The sequence below is a fragment of the Melozone crissalis genome, unplaced genomic scaffold (assembly GCF_028551555.1).
Source record: "Melozone crissalis strain CALT ecotype California unplaced genomic scaffold, PUWL_Pcris_2 ptg000192l_1, whole genome shotgun sequence".
Taxonomy (NCBI): domain Eukaryota; kingdom Metazoa; phylum Chordata; class Aves; order Passeriformes; family Passerellidae; genus Melozone; species Melozone crissalis.
In genome coordinates, this window is record NW_026535957.1 from 648,755 (window position 1) to 661,024 (window position 12,270).

Genomic DNA, 12,270 nt, shown 5'->3' on the forward strand with positions numbered 1-12,270 from the left:
AAGTAATCTTTTGCCCCCTCCAACTTTCATAATTCTCTCTTTAAGAAATACAGATTTCTGTAGGTATATATTTGTTTACTTTTATGTCTACTGTTCTGAGGTTTTAAAAGTGAAATTTGATGTGTGTTGCAGGCAGATCTATCACCTGCCTGTTGAAAGATAAATGTTCTTAAAGTGCTTGTGCTAAGACTTTGTCTTATTGTCCTGTAAGTTTGGGGGTGCTTTGTACCCTACATTTGGGATTTTTCATTTACCATTTCCTTAGATTAAAGAAATCTGAAGATGATTCAAAGCTGCTTATCTTGGAGCTCCAGAATAAATCTGCTGAACTGGGTAAGGCTTGTAGAAAGGCAGAAAATGAGCTGGGCAGTAATAAAAATGTTTTCTGCTCTTTTCTGGAAATGGACTGTCTCTAGTAGCTGGAGAAATGATTTTACAGTACCTGTACCTGTCAGGAATGCCTGGATTTATTTTTACTCAGCTGATCCCTTTTCTTTGGGGGTCATTGGTGCTGGCAGCAGCCACAGGGCAGTGCTGTGCACAGCTCCAATAGTCAGACCATTCATGCATGAATTCTTCTGGAGGTAATTTTGGTTTGCAGCTCAGAGCAGCAGCACTGCAGGTGCCAGGAGTGACTTGTGCAGCAGAGACAAAACCTCCCATGGAGGTTTCTGTGACCCTCCCCATGCTGGAAGTGCAATGATGCTGGCAGGGGTTGTCTTTAAATATCATCAATTTGACATCCTGTGGTTTCTAGGGATGTGCTCCTTAGTCCCCAGAGTAAGAGCTCTGCCTTGCTGTTGAGAACTTGCAAAAAATCCCAGAATTGTGAATGTGCACATAGAAACCATTTGGAAGTTAGTAACAACTGGTTTCCTTTCCCAGCATATCTATGTGATACCTTCAGCAGTTCAGATTTTTTTTCTGGAACAATGCAGGTGCATCAATGCTTGGAGAATACTCTAGTCTTACAGTCCATGGTTTACTTGAAGCTATATTTGTGGAAAACATAATAGGCTCTAAATTTTATTTAAGATAAATATTCAGTTTCTCTTCAGATATAGATTTGCTAATGTCTGAATCATTTTCTCAAGTCTACATTTAGATTAAGTCATAAATTAGCTTTTCAGTTTCTTAACTTAATCCAACAAGTTTTGAGAACTGGGTATTGCAAAAGGGTAAATGTTTTATACTGCCTGCTAAATATGAAAAATCATTTCTGTTCCATTCATTTTACATTCCATGTGCTGTAGAAGAGATGACTAAAGTGAAATGTGATAAAGAAGTGCAACTTGAAGAGCTGTCAGAAACTCTGGTAAATGTTCATTTTATTAATCTATGGCATTTGCTCTTCATATGAAATTCCTCTTGCTTTGTAAGTATCTTAAATGCCATAAATAAACTCCATCTAGTCTGCCTTAACATTTCTACTAAACTTTCTCACACACAATTTCAGTGTTTTCTTTGAAGAATTCTTTATTGCCTCTGTTTTTCTTGTCTCCTGTGCTTTTGGTTTTTCTTGTCTCCCATGTTTTTGGTTTTCCTTCTCAAGGTTTTTGGTTATTTCCTTCTTTGTTCATGCCCATTCAAATGCCACTCCCTCTGGATATAAAGTTTTCCCATTTTTTCTTCCTTCCAGGAAGGTAATTAGCTCTGGCCTCTGTGAACCCTGCTGTGCTGTGACACAGGCCCATTTTCTGTCACAGAAGTCTAAGCTATATGAAATACACTCTTAACAGAGGTTTATTTTCATTATGATTTTATATTTACAAGCCTAACAAGAATCCATATCAACTAAAGTTAAGATAGTCTGAAATCAGGTGTGCATTTTACTGTGTCTGCTTGTTGTTATAATCTGTGCATTGAGTGTTCTGAACTGAGTTTCACTCATTTTCTAAAATGGGTAAATTGGAGCACTTTTACTGAAGAAGAATCTTGAGGCTAGTACAGAAAATTTGCAGAGAGAGAAACATTTGGAGAGAGAAATGAAAATACTCTCCAAATGAGAGAGGTCTGAAGAAAGGCAACAGTTACATGTTTTTAGAAATAGTGAAGTTACACATCATGACTTGGATACAAGTTTATACATAAGAAACAGCACCCAGAGCAGGGTCCCACTCGAATTTTGCAGCCCAAGTAATGAAACTCACAGCAAGGGACAGACATGAACAGCACTGGTGTCATAGTTCACTGTCCCACACCACTTCCAGATCCCAGCAGAGACTGGAAAGATCCAATCTGGATAATCCATGGCATGGATGTTGTTGGGTTCTTCTGAAAGCCTTGTGCTCTTAGTTCATGTCTGATAACCTCCAGCAGTTGGAGTTTGCACATGGGAACTCAAAACTCTTCCTTTTCATTTTGCAGAAAGAATTCCATGGTTTGAAAGCACAGCTGACAAGAACAGCTGAGAAGGAACAAGATTATTTAAAGCAGCTTGTGACTCTGAAAACAGATCTTGAACAAGAGGCGTATGACCATTTTGAAAATATAACATTGAATTAGTTTTGGTGTAATATAGAAGTTGCTTTAATCCACAGTGAAATGAACTATGATTGTTTTCTAATGGAAATTTTGAACCACATATATGCCATTAATTATATACTTACATTTCTAAATTCCACTTATCTATTTATGTGTATTCTATGGCATATGTAGTTGTTCTTTCACTTATTTAACAAGAAGAGAAAGTTTCTGAATTCATTGTTAATCTTGCTTTAAAATACATAATCTTCACTAACCATTATATATATATAAAAGTTGACTCTGATTTTCTTTCCTTCTTCTGTCACCTTCTTACATCTCTCTGACTCTGCTACAAAGCTTATATTTGTAGATAAAGGCCTGGACTTCTTTCAGCATGGAATAACACTTGATAATGGGTATTTTTAATTTAAAAGGAGATTTCAAAATGCATCTTCTTATTCCTCTTGGCCATTTGTTTTAAATTAGGTTAAAGAATGAACAGCTAACAGTGTATCTCAGTAAGCTTTCACTAGAGAAAGAACAAACAGCACAAGAGAAAAATGCTGTGGCTGCAGAACTCCAGAAGCTGCAAGAACAACAAGAGGCAAGTTGTAAACTTCCAGCTTTCTTGAAAGGACAACACTCAATTTGGCAAATGACTCAGTTTTACAAATTAGATGATGAGCTGCAACATGACTTGGATCTGTAAAGTACCTGAGCAAATTTTTTTGTGTTTGAATTGGAAAGGAAGTGTATTTACACTTGTGAACAAGGCAGGTCTGTGTGCTTTGGATGGCTTTGAATTTTTTAAGAAGTCACTTTGAATTTTATTTCTTTGCTGACACAAGGGTCTTTATTTAGGATAGTAAGAAAAAAGAAGACAATACAAAGCAGTTAGTTGAAAATCTAGAAGAGGCAAATAGCCAGCTAAGGCAAGTAAAACCAAATATTAATAACTGATATTGTTAAAGGAAGTAGACTCAAATAGTTAGTTGTGTTCAAATGTTGCTTTCTGGGATTTTTTGATTAATGTTTTTTTAGATTACACAGCTAAACAGAAACTATTCAGAATTGCTGTTGGCCAAGTAGAAATTTTCTCAGATAGAAATACCAATTGCTGCAGGAACAATGTTTGCCATCATTTTGTATTCCATAGTAGGAGCTGTCTTGTTTTGCATTAGACATCTCAGGTGTGAAGGAAATTCAAATGGAAGCTGAAGGTTATGGATGAAATGTGACAAGGCAAAACTGGATCAGAGTTACTCTCTGTATCCCCAGTTCAACAGACAGGCAGCTCCCATGTTTCACAGCTGCACTGCAATAGTCCAGGTCAGGATGTATTTTCCTTGGGTTCCTGGAACATCTTTTCCTACTTACAAGAAGTATGGACAGTTCACATATTGACTTACTGGGCCTGTTGCTGCATTTTAAGAACATTTTCATTGAACAGCTTATGTGAAGTTCCCATCAACATTAGCAGCTCTTTTCAGAAAATAAAATATGGGTTTATTAGAAGTACTGAAAATAAGTTAAAGGCAATAAGGAAATATTTACTAATGCTTGTTAATTTGGCACTTAGAAATGAACTGGAGTCTTTGAAGGAGAAAATGGCAAAGACTGGTGAAGAGATGAAAAGTACACTGGATGAAAGAGAAGAAAATGTATGTCCTGTGTCATGAAAAAATCTTACAGAACCTGCAGGGCAGCATTCAATGTAAAATCTTTGTTGGGATTTTTTCTGCAAAGCTCTGCCTGGGGGATGTGATCTCTGCCAGAGGTTTCTTCTTTCCCAGCTGCTGCCAGCTATGCCCTTGTGTGTCCCCATGTGAGCCCTGGTATTTCAAAAGACAAGCACAGTCACTGGGATGTTCACTCTGTGCTGGAAGTTTAATATTAAAGATTTATTTGTTTTCAGGCAAACAGAGAACCTGCTTTTCTGTTTTTTCATATACCCACTCAGTGATGGATGGGCTCTGGATTAGCTTTTTATATGTAGTGTGAGTTTGAGCTGAAATAGATTCAAACATTTTTACTTTTCTTTCTATTGGTTTAAAGCAACCTGGGGTTTTTAGCAAATTTCAAAATTTCATTGTAAAAGTCAATGATTTACAATTTAATTTCAGGTTAAGAGAACTGAAAATGAAATTTCAAGAAAGGAAAAGCCATTGAAGATTCTAGAAAAGAATTGGGAAAATTTATTTTTTCATGGATGTAGGGAACTTCATACAAGTGCCCTTTTTAAATTGTGAAGATCTTGGGGTTTTTTCTTCTTCTTTCTTAACTCCATAACCACTAAGGAACTGGTTCACTGCTATTAATTAACATCTTGTGGTACTTTATGGCTAAAACTCTGATTATTCTAACATGGCAGCTGGTGTTTCAGTCCCATTGGAAAAAACCAGACTGCTGCAAGTGCAGGTTTGAGAACATCTACAGGAATTGCTCACACAGGGAGTCATTTGTAGAACTTACTAATTCATGTCTGAAATATCTCTTTCAGATGAATAATTTAAAGAAACAGATGGAAAATAAAACCAAATGCATTGAAGAGTTGCAGCAGGAGGTGTGTAGAGATTTTAAATGTCACAAACACATAAACACATTATACTTTGGGTTGCCTTTTCAGCAGGTTTGTGTCTGCTGTGATGTCTTTAGATACACCTATGTAACTTAAACATTTTTCTTTCTTATCCTAACCCTGAGCAAATTAGAGAGTCATCTTAGGGAACACTTGATTTGTTAAATGAGCCTTAATTTGAAAAGAGCAATTACAAAAATAATATCTTTAATAAACTTCTACTCTTTTTCATTTAGTGCATAGTGTTATTTATGTACGTGTATGAATATCTCAGTTACCACTAGTAGAAAAGAATTCTGCACTGGCACAAACTGTAGTAACTTCACTGTAAAAATAAATAACTTGTATTTTTGGTCATGACATCTTGACACCTTCTGTCAGCAGCATCTTAGTTTTAATTTCCATTCTGTACCTCATTTGTTATTCCTTGCTGCTGCTCAGGAGGAGCCCTTCTTAAGGTCATGAAGAAACAGTAATTATCACAGAAATTAGCTGAACATTCATTTGTTTGAAGAATAGTTCTGGAACCTGAGCTACACAACAAAGAGTTATTTGCCTGATGAAAGCTGGAATATCTTGATGCAGTTAAACCATGACATATTTCTATTAACTTATTAAGGTACAATGCTTGTTTTGTTTAATTTCAACAGAACAAGGTGCTGAAAAAGAAAATTACTGCAGAAAGCAAGAAAAGCAATACTTATGAAGGGAAGGTAGGTTTAAATAACATCGTGTAGAAGATGAGGTGAGTGTTTTTAACTTCCAGTGTAGGTAATGATAATACTTGTTATACATTCTGAGGTGGTTTATGGATCTAGGATCCAGACTTTGCAGGAATGAGCTCATAGTTTTTAGAAGATGCTTCCATTTTTAATCATTGGGCACTGACTATTGGACATTTAAGAGATGGATTCACATTGCAATTAATGATGTTTCCAATCTGTTCCCTTTTTTTTTCTTTTGTTGATAGTGGACTGAACAGGGTTCAGCAACCTCATTGTAACAGAAAAGCATTTAATAGAAATATATATATAAATATATTACTCTTTTTAGGCTGTTCTTTAAATGTGTTCTTCAGTGGCAATCCCTCTGATGGGAATATTGTGTCCAGCTTTGGGTACTGCACTTGAAGAAAAGTGGACTTTTTTGAGGATATTCATATGAAAAACTTAAAAGGAAAAACTGTAGTGAAAATGCACAGCTGGGAGAAAATGTACCATAAAACCTGTGAAAATCTGATACAGATTTACAAGAGAGGGAATAAAATCTCCATCTCTATTTGTTTTTTTTCCAAGGCATTCACAGCATTTAGGGTGACTGCTTAGGGCAGTCTTCCCCATTGTGCTGTTGCCATTTTTCCTTTGAGTATTTTCTAACTCACTTCAGGCCAAAGTTCAACTCTTTATTAAAAAAAACCCTGAACTTTTCAATAGGAAACACTTGCATCATATACCTGAAAAGTAACAGTGTTTGTGCTCAAAAATAAGAGGTAAGAAAAAATAATCAACATAGTAATTCCTAAACAAATAACAGCAGCAATTCTGCTTTCTCCAAAGGTGAATAAATTGCAGTTAGAGATGGAAAATATGAACAAGCAACATAAGGAAGAAGTTGACATCTATCAAAAAGACATAGAAACAAGAAAAGTAAATGAAAATAAACTTCGTGAAGAGGTGAGAGGTGTTCATTTTTACTGCAATTTACTTTTTTTTGGTTTAAAATGTTGTTCTGAAGCTTTAATATCCAGAGTCCTTGCTCATATTTCAGTCTTATCAACATAAATGGAACTTGTTTTGTATGCCTGTGAGCAAAGCTTTAGTACATTAGGTGCTTAGGTTGAAATATTTGAATATGCCTTTGACAATGAGAACTCCATTAAAAATTCCTTCCTTCAAGATATAGTTCAAAGAAATTCCACCCTTGGTATAAAGTCAGCCCAGTTAAATTAGATTATAACTTCTCCCATATTAGGATTTTTCCGCCCACACTTTTTTTATGGCAATGCTAAGAAATGTTAGGGCAGAGTGCTTGAAATGGCCTTTTGGTTTGCAGTGAGCTTGCCTGCCTTGGCTGTACCTTTGATCTTGCCCATTTTAACAATCTGCAGAAAAGATGAGGGATTTGAAAGGAATCTTAAAAGCAAATAAAGCCCAAGTGGGACTGCAAACTTTGCACCCACAGGGAGAAGAAGAAATTGAGATTTAAAAGAAATATATTGTTATGTTGATGAATGAAATGCAATTTATTACTGACAGGTAGAAAAGATGAGGTTGCTTTGTGATGAAACTGCAATGATACAGAGAGAAACTGATGCCAGATGTCAGCACAAGATAACTGAGATGATGGCACTGATGGAAAAGCACAAGATCAGAGATTTTCCTGCTTGCTGTGATTTGCAATGGGTGATACCATGTCAATACCATGTTTATAACTTGTGACACCACGTTAATGACCTTTCCAAAGCAGAAACAGGCCTGAGTCTGGGAAAAGGAAGATGAACACATGCTGGACTTTGCATCATCTAAAATCAAATTCATTTGAAGAATATGAACACATTCCTATGGGCAGATACATTCCATTCATCTAAACCTCTGGGATTTTTAGATTTTTTTTTCAATTCAGGCTTCCTTTGATACCATCTGAATGCAATATTTTTCAGTATCAGTTTGGCCTCTTTCTCAGAGGTTACCTAGTGACTGTCAGCAGTTTAGCCTGACACATTTTAGTTTACCTTTCTATTCCTCATTTTGCAATATCTTTAGCAGCTACATTAATAAAGATGGCACAGCTGGCTCTTAGTGCTGAGCACATATTGCTGCACAGAAATAAAGCACTCTCTGCCAGTCCACAAAATAATACTTGAATTGAGCATTTCCTGTTTTACAGTTTCTGCAGAAGCATCAATGAATCTTTTCTTTATGAATCTTAAGAGCCTGGTTTGAAAAAATGATGTTTTAAGACTGGATAACTCTATATTGCAACATTTAGTCACATGTTTTGAGTTTGTTGTTGGTTTGGTTTTTTTACCACAGAATGAATATGATAAAATGGTTGAAGAAAAAGATGCAGAGTTAAAAGTATATAAAATGAAACAGCAAAAGCAGTTCTCATCAGAAAGGGCACTGGTAAGGAGCACTTTGCAATGGTCAATAATTCAGTGAAGGGGCTGATGTCCTTGTGTAGTGGTTTTATACTGGCTAAGTGCCAGGCACACACAAAAAAACATTCACTCATTTTTCTCTGCTATTGTTGAGCAGAGGAGGGGAAAGAAAAATTCAAGGACTGAGTTGAGATAAAGATTAGGAGAAAAACACTTTGAGGGTAAAGCAGATTCAAACTTAAATAGTGTAAAAAAATTATTATTAATAGAATTAAAAGTGAGTAATGATAATTAAACGAAACCCTTAAAACACCTTTTTTCCCAATCCCTCCCTCTTGCCCACCGACAGCACAGAAAGACAAAAGATGTGATCTTCGGTCAGTTTGTGACTTCTAAAGATCTTTTTTCAATTTGCTTAGAGAGTTTCTTTTCCTGCTGTGCTCTGGGGTCTTTCCCACCAGAGACATTCTCTGGGAACTCTTCCAGTGTGCTTTTAATTTTTACCCGCAGCAGTCCCACCCAACCTGCTGCAACAGATCTTATTCTGGGCGCTAAAAACTCCAAATGTTTCTAAAAATAAATTGGAGTGGCAGTGTGTTTGTGTCTGCTCCTCCAGGTAGTGGGTCATGTTCTGACTCCGCCCTTTGAATAGGAAACTTTTGTTTTCAATATTTAGATTGTGCCCTCTCACCCCTGTTCTATTGTGCCCTCTCACCCCTGCTCTCCCAAGGGTTTTAAGGTATTACCTTGAACACTTCTGATCAAGTACCTGTTTCTTACAGTGCTTCAGTCTTTGTTAAACAAGCTAAAGCAAAGCTTCAAGTATAGGGCTGAAAAGCAAATAGAATTATCTTGTGTATCTAATGCGTGTCCCTGTTAATTACTGCCTCATTTGGGACTGTTTTCCTTTTTCTGGGCTGTGCAGAGTTAACCCTGTCCTTTGTTTAATGGTTTGTAGGAAAATGAGCTGTCATGTTTGAAAAGGGAACTGTCCTCCCTTAAGGAACAGCTGAGAGCAGAAATGGAAGAAAAGGTGGAGTTTTTTATTCCCTGAGCAGTGGGGGTGAGAGGTGTGGCCTGGGCTTGTGCTGTGGGAGGAGTTGGGTAAGAAATGAAACTGAACAGAAAAACAGTGACTTTGGAATGCTGGGGTTGTGCTAAATCTGGTCATAGATTTGTGTGAACTTTGTAACAGTCTGTGATTATAGATTACATATAAATAAACAAACAACAAAACAAAACTCTCCTTTATTTTAGTTAATTTTAACTAGCTAAAGCAAAAAAGTTCCCTAAATTGAAGGGGTTTTTCAGTGACTTTTGAATGCTGGGGTTGTACCAAACCTGGTCATATTTTTGTGTGAACTTTGTAGCAGCCTGTGATTATAGACTGTGCTCTGTAATTAGACCAAGAAGATTTTTAACAACTGAATTCAAATCAATATTTCCTTGCTGTCACATAACTCTTTTGTAGGAGAATCTTGTAAAAGAGCACTCTGGCAGTGTGATTCCTGAAAGTGAAAAGAAACACAAGGTAACTTTAACTTTTTAATTGCTTTTAGAATTTGGTAGTATTTATATGTGTAGAATCAATTGAAGTGCCATGATAATTTATTTGCATTCAACAAAAGACAGTAGAATGCTTTAGACTTAAAATTTTAAATTATAGAAAATACAAATTGATGTTCCTGGGACTCCTTAACCTTGTTTAGATCTATGCAGTGAATCTATTCATGTAAAAAATAGAAACTCTCCAAATTATATTCCTGAAAAAAAAAAAAAAAAAAAAAGTCTTCTTCAGTACAGGAAGCCCCTTGGGCAGTCCAGCATTGAAGTTTTGTAACTCCTAACAGTGAATTTTTCTTGTTGCATTTTTCTGCCTGTATTTCTTACTTCTCTGTAGATTTTTTTTTTCCCCCTGGGATAAGAAGGGATTTTAAAGGGTCACACCATTCCATGGAGATATGAGACAGCAGTTTCTGGAAGGGCTCCCAGTGTGTAATTTTTCTTGCTCACTTGTTGATTTTTTTATGTCTCTAGAACTGATTTACTTAGTCTTAAAAGTGTCCATTTGTAAAGGCACTTTTCCTCTATGGAAGAGAAAAAAGCTGATACAGCTGTAAAAATGGTCAAAGTATCAAAGTAGTCCTGACTGCAGAACTGACCCTTCTTCCCTGTCAGGAGTTCACTTGTGGTTTTCACATTGGAACAATGGAATCCAGCACCATTTTGATGTTATCTGTCTAAAAAAGGACTGCACTGGACCATTCAATGCTTCTCAGTTTCACTTCTAGTGAAAAGACTATTTTAAGAAACACCAATCTTGATGTAGCTACCAATCTTTCTTTGAAAGCCTTTTCCTGCAGTTTTGTTTGTTCCCATTTTCTTTGATGTTTGATAGAGTCCAATGTAGTGGCTGCAGTTCAGAATAACCTGGATTTCTGCAGATAAGCATGGAGAACTTAAATACAATGTGCCATGAAACTCAGCTCTTCCATAGCTTCCCCTTCATTCTCCTCATTTGGCAACAAAAATAATATAAAAAATGATATTTCCACCCCACCCCACTTTGTTTGGGTCTTTGCTCCATCTTTGGATGGAAAGATCAGAGTTCCACCATTTCTCTCAGGTGAATTCTTGGACACTCAGACTGTAAACTGGGTCCTGAGTTTGGCTTTAGATTCCACACTTACCCCATAAAATATAATCTAAAAATAGAAACATTTTCTTTCCCAGAAATGTGTTATAAAGACTCCTCCAGTGGATAAAATGCAGAGTGGAAGAAGCACAAACCTGCCTGCAGAGCAGAGCAGCAGGAAAAAGCAGAAAGTGCTTGTGCAGCTGGACACTCAGTCAGACAGCTCTGAGCACACTGACCTCCTGGTAAGAGCCAGAGAACAAATCATGGGCTGAGCAGCTCTTTGTGCTCACTGCTGGAGCTGAGAATGGAAATAAAGAGTTTGGGCTTCCACATTCAAGCCAATATTTATGTATATTTTTAATTTATTGGTTCTTTCTGGAATTGTAATTGTATGTACATAATTAACATTTTTTGTATTGAACTGTTATGCCTCATAATGACAGCTTTTCTTTTTCATAATTTAATATCCTTAGGCAGAAAGAAAAAGTAATTTTAATATAGTGTGACTAAGTAACTTTTAATTTAACTTTCAACTTTTAATCATATAGAGCATAGTCTCGGAAGAAGAAACATTTAAAAATTTGTACAAAGATTATCCACAAGCTTCACAGTTACATTCCACAGCACCAAAAAAGGTATGTTAGCCTTTCCTAAGATTAAACCAAGCAGTTAATCAGATTGTTTACAGAAACGAAAGGATGGCTTTATTTTCCTTCCCAGAGCCCAGCTCCATGCAGTGTGAAATCTCCAGGCTCTGCTCTGAAACTCAAAACCATGAGGAGAATGCGCGAGGCGGGCTGGACTGTGCTCTCCAAAATGGACAGGAAAAGGAAAATTAAAGATGCTGTAAAGCTCTTTGCTTAAAATGCAGAAATGCCCAGTGCTGTGGCATTGCTTGCACGGTTGTTCTTCTCTCAGGGTTAGGAATTTGTTGCTTTTTTCTGTCATACTCAGTGTGTTTAATACTTCAAAATGTTGGGACAAAAATGAGCCAATTTTAAATTTTGAAATAAATAGAACTACATAGAAAGTTGTTTCAAAGCTGTTTCTGGCATTATAAACTCTGGTTTTATAAACTTCTGTTCTTTTACATTTGCTCTGTTTTTCTTAACACATAAATACTTAGTGGAAGAAATGTAGCTGTTAAATGAATGTTCTTTTACCTGAAGTCCTCTTGCTTTTTCCTGCATTTTAATGGCTGTTAGACCTGTCTTTTTAGACTGTTTTGTTTTCAGTATGTTAAAATGGTTTTGAAACTTCTAAAATTTCAGTAGAATTACTTGTATTTAAAAAGATTTCAGCTTCACAAGGAGTAAAATATGCACATTATAAGATTGTGAAAACAATGTTAAGATGCCATTAAATTGTTTATCTGAAATATAAAGTGTGGGACTATTTGTTGTTGCTTTAAATATTTGAACACAGACAGAAATCACCCACCAGCCTTCCTAGGGACCAGCAGAAGTGCAAGGATAGATTAGAACATCT

The 12,270-nt window shown here is 36.3% G+C and overlaps 1 long non-coding RNA gene across 1 annotated transcript; it reads left to right on the forward strand.

Annotated features, from left to right (window-relative positions):
• The first annotated feature begins 10,950 nt into the window (after nt 1–10,950).
• Nucleotides 10,951–11,576, forward strand: LOC128949030 (uncharacterized). Its single transcript, XR_008484180.1, has 3 exons — nt 10,951–11,024; nt 11,331–11,417; nt 11,503–11,576. It is a non-coding gene; the product is annotated as an uncharacterized LOC128949030 (long non-coding RNA).
• Nucleotides 11,577–12,270: the final 694 nt, after the last annotated feature.